The 12,909-nt window shown below is 51.8% G+C and overlaps 1 protein-coding gene across 1 annotated transcript in view; it reads right to left on the bottom strand.

Moving 5' to 3' along the window:
- SLC6A6 (solute carrier family 6 member 6) overlaps positions 1-12,909 on the bottom strand; it is a 265,923-nt gene that overhangs the window by 115,621 nt on the left and 137,393 nt on the right. The window lies entirely within an intron of this gene.

Genomic DNA, 12,909 nt, shown 5'->3' with positions numbered 1-12,909 from the left:
GCACTGGCAAAGGGTGTTACACTGTTCTCTCTTGCAATCTTGGCGCCCTTTCTATGAATATGAGGTAGGTGCCCATTTTACAGATGAGGAAACTGAGACTCACAGAAGTTAAGCGACCATCCCAAGGCCTCTCAGTTCGGAAACGGTAGAACCAGGATTGGAAGCCAGCATCTTACAGGGGCTGTGTAATCCGCCAGCCTCGGGGAAGGTGGATGAGCAACCAGGACCTGCGTTTGTGGATTTGGGAAGAGCTTTTGGTGGGAGGATGCAGGCTCAGAGACATTTCATTGTAATGTCAACAGGAATGGGCCTGAGTCAAAGTCTGGACAAGCCAAATTCCCCAAATTTTGTTTGAAGAAATGATCCCACTGCTGAAACAGGAATAAAAGGTCGGAGAGCCAGGCCTGTGCTGAGCTGTGAGCTGGGGAGGGGCCCAGGCCAGATCAGGGGGATGCAGCCAAGCCTCCAGCCCAAGAGCGGCTCCTGGAAGAAGTTCTGCCCCAGCACCTGCTGCCTCCTTGCTGACTCCTGGTGGAGTTGCAGCTTTTGGGAAGCTCTCTGCCTGGGGTCTGGTCTCGAATGATTACATTGTTCCTGTGGGGCTAAGGGGAGCTGCGGGGGCAAGGGTTAGAGCTGCATGGGTTGCATCTCTCCCGTCAGATGCATCTCCCTTGGGTATGAGCCCCCATCCCCTGTACCTGTCCTGCCAACCTGGCTGCCTGGCAGATCTCCTGGGGAACTTCTTTTTTTTTTTTTAAATAAATTTTTTTTTTTGGCTGCGTTGGGTCTTTGTTGCTGCGTGCGGGCTTTCTCTAGTTGCGGCGAGCAGGGGCTACTCTTCATTGTGGTGCACGGGCTTCTCATTGCGGTGGCTTCTCTTGTTGTGGAGCTCGGGCTCTAGGCGTGCGGGCTTCAGTAGTTGTGGCTCATGGGCTCTAGAGCACAGGCTCAGTAGTTGTGGCGCACGGGCTTATTTGCTCCGCGGCATGTGGGATCTTCCCAGACCAGGGCTCGAACCCGTGTCCCCTGCATTGGCAGGCGGATTCTTAACCACTGCGCCACCAGGGAAGTCCCTACTCATTTGATTCTGACGTGTGGCCAGCACTAAGAACTGGTGTTAAGAGCACTGCCTTTGGAGTCAGATACGTGTAGGCTCAACTCCTGACCCTGCTTCCGTGCTGAGTGATCTTGGGCTTGTTTGGCAACCTCTCTGAGCCTTTGTCTCCCCTTTCTATCAGGAATGACACTCCATTATGGGGCTGAAGGGATTAATCATATAATTTGGGCGCATCACCTAGTACTTAGAGCTCAAAAAAAACAGCAGCTAGGGACTTCCCTGGTGGCCCACTGGGTAAGACTCTGCGCTCCCAAAGCAGGGGGCCTGGGTTCAATTCCTGGTTGGGAACTAGATCCCACATGCCTGCCACAACTAAGAGTTTGCACGCCGCAACGAAGATCCCGTGTGCCGCAACTGAGCCCCGACGCAGCCTAAGTAAATAAATATTTTTTTAAAAAGGCAAGTAAAATAATCATGCTCATAGTAACATCGACCTTGCTGAGTAGAAGGGAACAGTTTGGGATTTAAAAGGAGCATGTTAAAAAGGCACTTCTGGAGCAGAGCTCAGAGGCTGAAACCATTAAGTTGAAGTCCCATCACAGCAAGACGTGCTTCATATTTTCCTCCTCCTTGAAGTTTCTGAAATGAATGCCATTATTGCTGACGTGAGCGGTTAATTTGATGTCTATGTGGGGTTTCTGTCTGGAGGAGCAGGAGATCCTGCAGTGTTTGACCCACTGATGTTTCCGCAGAGACAGTCTGAGGCTTTGACTGCTAATCAGAGCCCCCTCTGGCCCAGCTGTGTCCCTGCAGCACCCCTCCTGGGTCACAGGATGAAGGAGAGGGGGTGGGAGAGCAGGACCCTCGCCTGTCAGGCACATACCACGTGTCAGGCGTGTCATGAACAACCACATGTAACAAGCCCGTGTCTGGCACTCACTACTCTCCACATTCTGTTGTAAACATGTTACATGCATTTCCTCATTTGATCCTCAGAATAACCTTGCGAGGCGAGCATTGTTATTCTCCATTTTGCAGATGGGGAAACTGAGGCACAGAGCAGTCAAGCATGTTGTCCAAACTCACGCATGTTAAGTGGCAGAGGCAAGATTTGAGCCCAGGCCTGCTGGCTTCATGGAGCACGTGCTCAAGCGCTCCTCTGGGCTGTCTGTCATCAGTGTGTTCCCAAACTTGCTCATCAGGCTGCACACCGAGGACGACTGCCAACACTCCATGGAGGAGCAAGCCAAGGTTTGGGGGCTGAAGCCCCAGGGCCACTGGCCTGCAAGATGCAGAGCTGTGATTTGTCCAGGCCTGTCTGACTTCAAAACCTGTCTTTGATTAGTTATCTATTTTATACACAGTAGTGTGTATATGTCAATCCCAGTCTCCCAATTTCCCCCCCCACCCCGCCCCGCTTTCCCCCCTGGTAACCATAAGTTTGTTTTCTACATCTGTGACTCTATTTCTGTTTTGTAAATAAGTTCATTTGTACCATATTTTTAGATTCCACATAAGGACCTACTGTATAGCACAGGGAACTTGTCTCAGTACTCTGTAATGACCTATATGGGAAAAGAATCTAAAAAAGAGTGGATATATGTATATGTATAGCTGAATCACTTTGCTGTACACCTGAAACTAACAGAACATTGTAAATCAACTATACTTCAATAAAAAATAAAAGAAAAAAAACCCAACCTGTCTTTGACCATCTGTGCTCCTGAGTGTATGTGTTATTCTTTCATTCACTCACTTGTTTGTTCATTCATCTCTCTCTAATAGACAGTTATTGAGTATCTACTGTATACTGGCCTTGGTCTGGGTGCTGGGAAGACAGAGATGAGATAGGCCCTCTGCCCCCAAGGCCCTCCCAGGCAGTGGGACAGACAAACTTCCCAGAGTTTGTCTGTCCCAAGAAAGAGACTGATTCTGTTTGCAGCAGTCTGAGAGGGCAACCTTAAGGAGGTGGGCATCAAGGGATGAATAGGAGTTCACCAGGGCCTGGCTAGGGGGAGTGAATCACCTCGCAAATCACGGCCACAGGTGGCAAAGGTGGTGAACTTTGCTAAGGGGGATGCAGTAGAGACAGACAGCACTGTACTTGGATCTATGGTGCTGGCTCCATCACTCCCTAGAGGAGTGACCATGGGCAAGTCACTTCCTTCTAAGCCTCAGTTTCCTTTTCTGTATAATGGGGGCCCTAATGTCCACATCTCAGGCCCACAACCAGCTGATCACCTGGCCCTGCCTTTCTTGTTTGGAAGTGCTTGTCTGGTCTCTTCCTCTGTACCATGCTTGGGCTGGGCTCTCAGTCTGCTTCCCTCCCCAATCTCCCAGCTTCCATGCTCTCACATGTCCAATCCATTGGGAGCTTTCTGGGACACATTTCTGACCATGAACTCCCCTGCTCAACTTCTGGGGCTCCCCATCACTCTAAGATAAAACACAGGTCCTTAGTGCTCTGGGCCTTGGAAAGCTGGCAAAACCTGCCTATCTGTCTCCTCACCCATGCAGCAGGAGGCTCGTGCTTCAGCCACAGAGCACATGTGCCCTTCTCTGAGGAGGCCACACTGTTGTCATGCCTCTGGGCTACAGCACATGCTGTTCCCTTGCCCAAGATGCTTGTCCTTGTTGTGTCTGATGAAACACCAACCACCCAGGTTAACAGCTATGGAGATGAGATCTGAGGGGAGGGACCACGGAGTCTGGAAGGATGGGGAAAAAGGAAAGGCAGTGAATATTGCCAACACCTTTTGCCACAAGCAGGGTTCTCATATAATCTGGCAGCCAGACCCCAGGCCTCAGGGGTGGGCACTAGGTCACCAGGAGGAAGCAAGGTGACTGGGCAGGACCCACAGTAGTTTCCCAAGCTGCCAGAAATCTGCAACGGGCAGTTCTGTCCTGTCTTGTCTGCGGTCGGCAAGATATTCAGCCAAAAACAAACACTCTCATTCCTGATTAAGGGCGACGTCAAGGACCCTCTAACCCAAAGAGAGGGCCTCGCCCGGAGGGTTGAGCCTGGCCACATGCCTCCTCCAGGAGGCCCACCTGGACCATGCTGTGTGATGCCCCATCGGTCACTCCTCTTCTCTGCGCTACTGCGTCTGTTGCCTCCTGCTCAAGGGAGACAGGACCCCACAGAGAGTTCTCCGCACGCTAAGGACCTTTCCTTCAGGTTCTATTCAGGGATGTTTTCAAGGCGCTGGAGACGTCTGAAGAGTGAAACACTCTGGAAGCAAATGGATCCCTCGGGTGGGAGTAGCCTCTTCCTGGAGCTTCATTTGATGTCATCCCTCAGTTGCCAGCAGCCAGGAAGGGCTTTTCCCAGGAGACGTGGGGGCTCCTGAGAGCTCAGATGAGTAGATTTGGGAGGAATCTGATCCAGGACTGCCTTTTCCTGCCTCCCTGTCCATCCTCTGCCTACGTACATCCTGGGATGGGATGCTCGCTTCCTGGCCAGGAAGCCCACAATTCATGTGGAACCGGCTTCCCCATAATTGCCCCCTTCCCTGCCTCCATGCGTCTTGGGCTTCCTCACCCTGGAAACGGCTCTTCAGGGCTTGAGGTTGGCAGCCGGCTCCCTGCCGCTGCCCTGCCCTTGGGCGAGCGGTTTCCTCTCTTCTCCCTCTTCCTGGAGATCCTGGTGGTTTTCCACCCTGGCCTGAGCAACTTCATGCCTTGGTACCCGGGCTGAGCTGAACTAGGAAGCCGGGAGAGTTGGGAGCGGTGAAGCATGGGTTCTGATTCCTGGCTGTGTGTCTTAAACTCCCTGAGCCTCCACTTACTCATCCATCAGATGGGAACAATGCAGCATCTCGCTCACAGGGTCACTGTGAGGATTAAAGAAGACAAGCTGTGGGAGACCTTTCGGTGCCTCCCACTGAAGAGGCTTCTGGGCCTCCTGGCCAGCCCACCTCAACCTCCTCCCCAGCCCAGCCCTCTACCGGCACTCAGCCCGAGGGGACGATCATTTCCTCCCAACATGCTCTGCTCTTTCCAGCCCCCATGCTGTTTCCTCTGCCTGGTGCACTCCTCCCCCTTCTCGGTCTGCCGACCCCCACTCATACTTAAAGGAGGGCACCAGTTCCAGAGCCTTCCTTTCCTCTCTCTCAGGCAGAGCAAGTCTCCCTCTGTCCTGCTCACCCACAGTCTCCACACTGGAGAGGTTTCCAGGCAGGATAACTGGGATGTGGGACTTGAAGATTGTCCTGTGTCCAGATCACATGACTCTGCACGAGACGCTTCTGCCCCCGAAGCTTGTCTGGCCTCATCTGAGAAATGGGGTCGAGAACCAAGTTCTTGTTCTGTGCTCTTGCACGTCCTGTGAGCCACAGCGGTGACCCCGGTGTGCAGGTGCAGCTGTGCAATAGTGAATTTCCTGGAAAAGAAAAGCAATTTGGGCCTAACCCTCAGGGCCTGAGCAGTGGGGTTACGTAAGTTCCCAAACTTATTTTTCCCTGTAATTACGACAAACTCCTGGAGCTCCGAGTGAATGGGCCCTGGCCGCAGTTCCCGCTTCTGCGCTTGCTGGGGCACACCCCAGAATTAATTTAATTACTAGCCCGGGCCTCCTTCCAGGTGGGCCCTGCCAGGGCACCTCCCTCTGGATTTCATTAAGTCTCTTGTCAACATCGCCCGCTCAGTGCCGCTGGCTTCCCTTGGAGTCAGCCCACGGAGCCACAGCAGGGACGGGCGCCTGCCCCAGCCCCACATCATGGATTTTGTTTACCGTCTTCTTCACACAGATTCCTCCCTTAATAGCCCTGGAGCCAGGAGGCTCTCTGGCAGGGAAGTGGGAGGCTGGGGTCTGGGTGGAGGCGCGGAGGCAGCTCCCCTGGCAGTGTGGGCAGTGGCAGGACAGTGCCCACTAGAAAGAAACCAGGGCTTTAAGGAATAGAATGCAAATTCAGCTGGTGCCACGAAGGGAGGGAGCTAAATGGTTCTGGAAGCTCTGTTCACTCTTCTGTGTCAGCAGGAATACGTGGAGGAACTTCTGAGCACAGATGCAGGCTGAGCCCTGATCGTGGTCTCACACGACTGCTCATCCCAGACACAGCCTGGTTATAATGTAGCCGCAGACATAAACTAAGCTCTGATCCTGGTCATGACCTGGGCCTTGACCCCAGTCACAGATTGAGCTCTGGTTCTGGCTCCAGAGTGAGCCCTGATCCTAGTCACAGTCTAAGGCCCGAACTCGTCCCCAAACTAAGCCCTAGTTCTGTTCATAGACTTAGCCCTCATCCCAGTCATGAACTGAGCCCTGACACTAAGCTGTAGCCTGGGCCCTGACCCTGAAAACAGACTGAGCCCTGATCTTAGTTCCAGGCTGAGCCCTGATCCTGGTCATAGACTGAGCCCTGACTCTGTTTCCAGACTGAGCTCTAATTCTGTTTCTAGACAGGGCGTGAACTCGATCCCTGGACGACTCCCAGTTCTGGTTTCCGACTGAGCCCCAGCTCCAGCCCCACGCTGAGCCCCAGTCCTGGAGCTGCCAGACCACACCAAGTTCTCAGACTCTACCTTCTCAGGACTACGCCTTCCAATGTGCAAACCTGCCCCTACAAGGAATCAAGGCAGACCTTAGTGCTCATCTCTCAGTCGAGAAAAGGATGTCCCTGAAGAATGGACCACGAAAGCAGCTTTGAGAGGCGAGAGACAGAGACAACCACTTCCCAACAAGAAACTGAGCTGGGCAGGTGGCTCTCCTGGAGGAGTAGGAAGGGGGGAAAGAGAAAATCAGGTGTTGGGGATCAGACTGCTCCAGGCCTCCACTCTAATAAGGACAGGGGCCGGGAGTCTTTTAATGTATCCAGTTGAGAATTTTCCACTCACCCATCCATCCATTCACTCGACAACACTTACGGGGCACCCAATGAGTCTGGGGTTCATCCGTTCCACCATGCACTCAGGAAGCATATGTTATGTGCAGTAGAGCCCACATTCTGTTTGGTGGGTGTCTCCAGGGTTGTAAATCACCCTCTGCCCTCCCGCTTACACCAGCGCTACTATGGTGCGTCCCTGCGGCTTTGGGAAATGAGTCTGAGAGTCAGGGAGAGGTGGCAAGTCACCTTCCCTCTCCGGGTCCCCTTCCACTAGATGAGCAGTTGTGTGGGGTAAAAAAGATGACAGGAACACGCCTAAAGCAGTATTACACATACAGTCAGAGCTTAATTAATGCTGCCCCTTCCTTGACTGCTGGGGTTCCTGGGAGGATGCAGTGACTAACGTTACCCATAAAACTGTGAAATAATGGCAACAGAGGTTGCCCAGTGGAAGGCTGCAAGGCTGAGCCTCAGTCTCCCCATCTGCAAACATTAGGTTTAGACTTGACAGTCCCTCCATTCTGACCACCTTTGGATGCTGGTAGCTGGATTTCAGGGTGAAAGGCGATGGCAACCTTCAGGCCCCAGACACCCTACATGTGGGTGTGGTTTCAGTGCTCTAGATGTTAGTCTGCTGCCTGGCACAGTCCAGGACAGTATAAACCCTGCCCAGCAAACTCTCCCCGTGCCAGGGGCCCACAGATAGTATCGGCACCGCACAGCTGACCAGCCTGGAAGTCACCAAGGTCATGCTGGCCTTGACCCATGTTCAGCAGATTTTGGGGTAGCCTCGGGAAGTCACTACTCCCACCCGGCTCCAGGCCGCAGTTTCTCCATGCTCTCTGGGGCAGTGGAAGGAGCACAGCCCTCAAAGGGCTGACGGCCTCGGGGTGAATCCTGGACGCTGCAAACCAGCTGGGTGACCCTGGCTGACTTAGTCTCTCTTTATTGTTTTAGTCTTCTCACAGGGAAGCAGGTGGGTGAGATGTCACTTTAGGACTGTGATTGACAAGTGGAGGGGATGGAGACCCCCGGCTCAGGCGGTGCAGAGTACACAGCAGGCGCACTATTAATGCAGGCAGGCGTCATCACTACTGAGCTCAGATTTATACCCCGTGGTTCATGGCGGTGTGCGTGGGCGGCTGGAGGCAGAGGGAGGAGGACGGGCTGACAGGTTTGGGATCTTGTGCTACTTTTTCCCCAATGGGCTGCTTTGTAAGAATTTATTTGAAGAAAGAGGACGGAAGCTAAAAGTTATTATCACAAAAAAGGCCAAGACCACTGGGTTAGATGACTTTCCAGGGCTGAAATACCACGATTGACAAAGGACCTACTGCATGCAGGCTTGGGGGGCGAGGAGAGCCTCCCCTGGACTTGACTGTGCTCACGGTGCTTTGGGGCCATGGCAGCGAAACGTCTCCCCACAGGGCCCACCTGGGATGGGACAACACTGGCGGCCGCCCCCTAAAATGCCTTCTCTGCCTCAGCCCTGCTCCACGCTCCACCTGATGGGCACACTGGAGGATTACCAGCCAGAAGGGCCTGCTTCTGCTCCCCACATCTCACAGATGGGGAAACAGGCACAGCGGGGGTGGGGGGGGCGGGAGGGGAGGGCGTGATGGGACTCGATGACGGAAGGTCAGAACCTGGACTTGCCGGCAGGGCTGGCAGCTCCAGAACCCTGCGCTGGCCCCTGACCCGCTCGACCCCTGATAACTGGGCGGCCCCTGGACGGTCACCTCTGTCCCTGTACGCCAACCTCACATGTCACTCAGAGGCATCCAGGCTCAGGCGCTTGTTTGTTCTGAGTTTTTTTTTTTTTTTTTCTTGCAGATGTTTTGTTCTTAATTGTGGCCAACTCCAACTTGCCGTGGTTAAGCCAAAGCGGGAAGAGCTCTGTGGCCGGTGTTTGACCCAGGAAATGGGGGAGAGCGGCAATGAATGAGGAGGAAGGGAGACCAGGGTGGGTGGGGGTCAGGGGAAGTCATGTTTATTGAGCACTTACTGTGTGCCAGGCTCTTGGCACTGTGCCCTCAGGTGGGTATGACTGTCCTCATTATATGGATGAGAAAAATGAGAAGTGCCTCGTTAGCTGTAGAGCCAAGACTGGCATAGAGGTGTGTGTGGCTCCCCGTCTAGTGCTTTTTGCAGGGCCTGTGAGTCCCTGTGGGCCTGGAGCCACTTCCTCCAGCCTAACGTGGTGGGCAGGGTTTGGAAACAGACACCCAATTCAGTCTAAGAAGGGAAATGAACACTCCATCCATTTTAGGGTGGTGGACCCTGTAGAACAAGGCAGCTTAAACTTAGTATATCTGCAGTGGCTCAGAGTGCAGGGTGTGGACCTGAGGACACAGGTATCCCTATGATTGCACAACTATTTATAAGGCACCTACTATGTGCCTGGCCGGAGCCAGGTGCTGGATGGATGAATGGTGAGCTGCAGCCTTTGAGGGTAGTGGGTGCTTTGGAAATGGACAGTGAGGTGGGAGGCTAGGACACTCTATGGAGTCCAGAATTCAGAGGCGGTTGGAACCCCTGACCCCTCCTCACGGGGCTGCAGATGTCAGCGAACCAGAGCCCCAGAATTACCCCTTTGGTCCCTTCTCCCATGATGCTACCCACGAGGACACCGTATAGTCGGCTGCTATGTCACATTGCTCAGCACTGCCTGTCTCTCTCTCTTTAGGCACTGACACCTGGAGAAATGTCTCAGTGATCTACTGATGAATCACAACCACCCCAAAACCTAGTGGCTTAAAAGAGCAACCACTTTTTTAGCTCTGCTCTCTGATCTGGGTTCAACTGGGCACTTCCGCTGCTCTCATTTGTCTCTCTCAGGCAGCGGCAGACCCTTGGGGCCTTGTGGTGGAAGATGGGGCCCCCTAGGTTGGGGCAGTGGCTATTGGCCAAGCCACACATCTCCAGGAGGACAACCTGGGCTGCTTATTGGATGCAGCCTTCCCAGAGCAAGCCTTAGTGTGCAAGCATCTTCTAAACTTCTGAGGTCCCATTGGCCAAAGCAACTCACACTTGTTATCTCTTGTCTTTTTGACGATAGCCATCCTAACAGGTGTGAGGTGATATCTCATTGTGGTTTTGACTTGCACTTCCCTGATGATCAGTGATGCTGAGCATCTTTTCATGCACCCGCTGGACATTTGTGTGTCTTCTTTGGAAAAATGTCTATTCAGATCTCATTTTAACGTAATTATCTCTCTCAAGGCCTTAACTCCAAACACAGTCAACATTCTGTGGTACTGGGGTTTAGGACTATAACATATGAATTTGGGGGCACACAATACCCCTTTTAAGCTTACAGTCTGATGAGTCTTAACACATGTATACACCCCTGTAGTAAATGCCACAAAGATACAAAACACCCATCTCCCAAAGACATCACCCTCAGGTTCCTTTGCAGACAGCTCCCACCTCCCACCCCTTGGACCACTATCCATTCCATTTGCCTTTTCTAGAGTTTAAGATAAATGGGATCATGTGGTGTGTACTATTCGGGGTCTGGCTTCTCCCCCTCAGCAGAATGATTTTGGGGTTCACCCATGATATGCACATCATTGATCTGTTCCTTATTGCTCGTCAGTGATGCTTTGGATGGACCACTGTGTGATCACTCACCAGCTGAGGGATATCTGGATGGTTTTCAGATTGGGGTTATTAAGAATAAAGCATCTATTGAGACTTCCCTGGTGATCCACTGGGTAAGACTCCATGCTCCCAATGCAAGGGGCCCGGGTTTGATCCCTGTTCGGGGAATTAGATCCCGCATGCCTGCCGCAAGTATAGATCCCGCATGCCGCAACTAAGACCTGGCACAGCCAGAATAAATAAATTAAAAAAAAAAAAAAGAATAAAGCCTCTATAAACATTTGGGTCTAGGTCTTGTGTGGCCATATATTTTCATTTCTCTTGGGGATCCCCACCTACAACAGGCTGAATTCCTAGACTGAACGGTAGCCAACGTTTAACTTTATACTGTTCTCAGGGTGACTGTGTCTTTTCACGCTCCCACCAGCAGTGTTTGGGAATTCCAATCGCTCTGCCTCCTGGCCAGCACTTGACGTGGTCAGTCTTTTCACTTTAGTTCCAAAAGTACTGGTACCTCGTTGGGGCTTAATTTGCATTTCCTGGTTGACTAGTGATGTTCAGCATCTTTCCATGTGCTTATTGGCCATCATATATCTTTTGTTTTGTGCATTTTTTTAACTGGGTTGAATTTTAAAAATTGTGGTAAGAGATATATAACATAAAATTTACAACTGTAACCACTTTTAGGTGTGCAATTCAGTGGCCTTAAGTACATTCACACTGTTGTGCAGCCATCACCACCATCATCTCCAGAACCTTTTCATCTTCCCAAACTGAAACTCTGTCCCCATTAAACACCAAGTCTCCCTCCCCCTCCCCCTTCCCCAGGGGGATTCTGCTTTCTGTCTCTATGAATCTGACTGCTCTAGGGACCTCCTGTAAGTGGAATCCTACAGTATTTGTCCTTTTATGACCAGCTTATTTCACTGAGCACAATGTCCTCCAGGTTCATCCATGTTGTAACAGGTGTCAGAACTAGCTTCCTTTTTAGGGCTGAATTCTATCCCATTGGATGTATGACCACATTTTGTTTACCCAGCCATCTGTCAATGGATACGTTTTAGCTATTGTGAATAATGCTGTGATGAACATGAATGTATAAATATCTCTTAGAGTTTATGCTAATTGGGTAGTCATTTCATTATCGAATTATAGAAACCTTAGTCTCTAATTAACATCCTAGTTATCAACTATCACCTTAGTTATCTATTAACTGCTTAGTGTTTTAGCCAACACCTTAGTTATCAGCTAATATTTAGTTATTAGCCAACCCTAACTTTTAGCCAAGATCTTGAAAATGGGCTCACACCTTGATGGTAGTTAACTCCTGGCTTTTTAGCAAATGTTTTAATTAGCAACTAACGTCTTTTTTTTTTTTTCTTATTTTAAAAATTGAAGCAGGGCTTCCCTGGTGGTGCAGTGGTTGAGAGTCCGCCTGCCAATGCAGGGGACGCGGGTTCTATGCCCCGGTCCAGGAAGATCCCACATGCCGCGGAGCGGCTGGGCATGTGAGCCATGGCCACTGAGCCTGCGCGTCCGGAGCCTGTGCTCCGCAGCGGGAGAGGCCACAACAGTGAGAGGCCCACGTACCGCAAAAAAAAAAAAAAATTGAAGCATAGTTGACATACAATATCATATTAGTTTCAGGGGCACAACATAGTGATTCGACAATTATACATTATAAATTGATCACCAAGATTAACATTTGTTTCCAGCTAAAGCCCTTACTTTTCAAGTGAATGCTTTGGTTTACAGCTCCCATCCTCTTTTTCAGCTAACACAGCAGCCGGGGTGAGACCCGGCTGAACTGGGAAAGGAACACGAGGGGCTCAGTAAGAAAACGTGAGGACTTTGAAGGCAAAGCCTCTGTGTTGATGAGGGAGGTCCTCAGCATGTTCTTTCCTCACATGAACTATAAACCGGGGAGAGGATGAACCCTGTCTTGTCGTCTTGACGCTGTCTGCAGGTACTGAGCCCCTGTTCAGTACATATTTAATGACCCAAGTATAGGACCAGCCCCTGTTCAGTACATATTTAATGACCCAAGTATAGGACCGTCCCTAGCTCTGCTGTGGAAGGATGGGTAGGAGAGCGCTGAGCACCTCGGGCCTCCACGTCTCCTTCCAGCAAATGGGTGGCTGCAGCCAGCCCCACAGCGAAACCCTAACTCAGGGTGAGCAGGGGGACACACGTGGGCCCAGCCTTGGAGCTCACGGGAGGGCGGGAGGGAAAGACAGAAGCGGCAGGGCTGCCGAAGCGGGTGAGGCTCCCAGGGGCTCCGGCCAGCTGGGCCATCAGTCAGGGAGCCATAACACTGGCTTCCTCGGTGGCTCTGCAGGGGCCAGGGAACAAAGTCCCTGCAGGCCTGTCACACCCGTCTCCCCGTCCCTCTCCTCCACACACCCCTGCCCCCTGTAATGCTGT

Source organism: Globicephala melas, chromosome 11 (assembly GCF_963455315.2).
Source record: "Globicephala melas chromosome 11, mGloMel1.2, whole genome shotgun sequence".
NCBI lineage: Eukaryota > Metazoa > Chordata > Mammalia > Artiodactyla > Delphinidae > Globicephala > Globicephala melas.
This window is presented reverse-complemented; position numbering and strand designations above follow the sequence as displayed.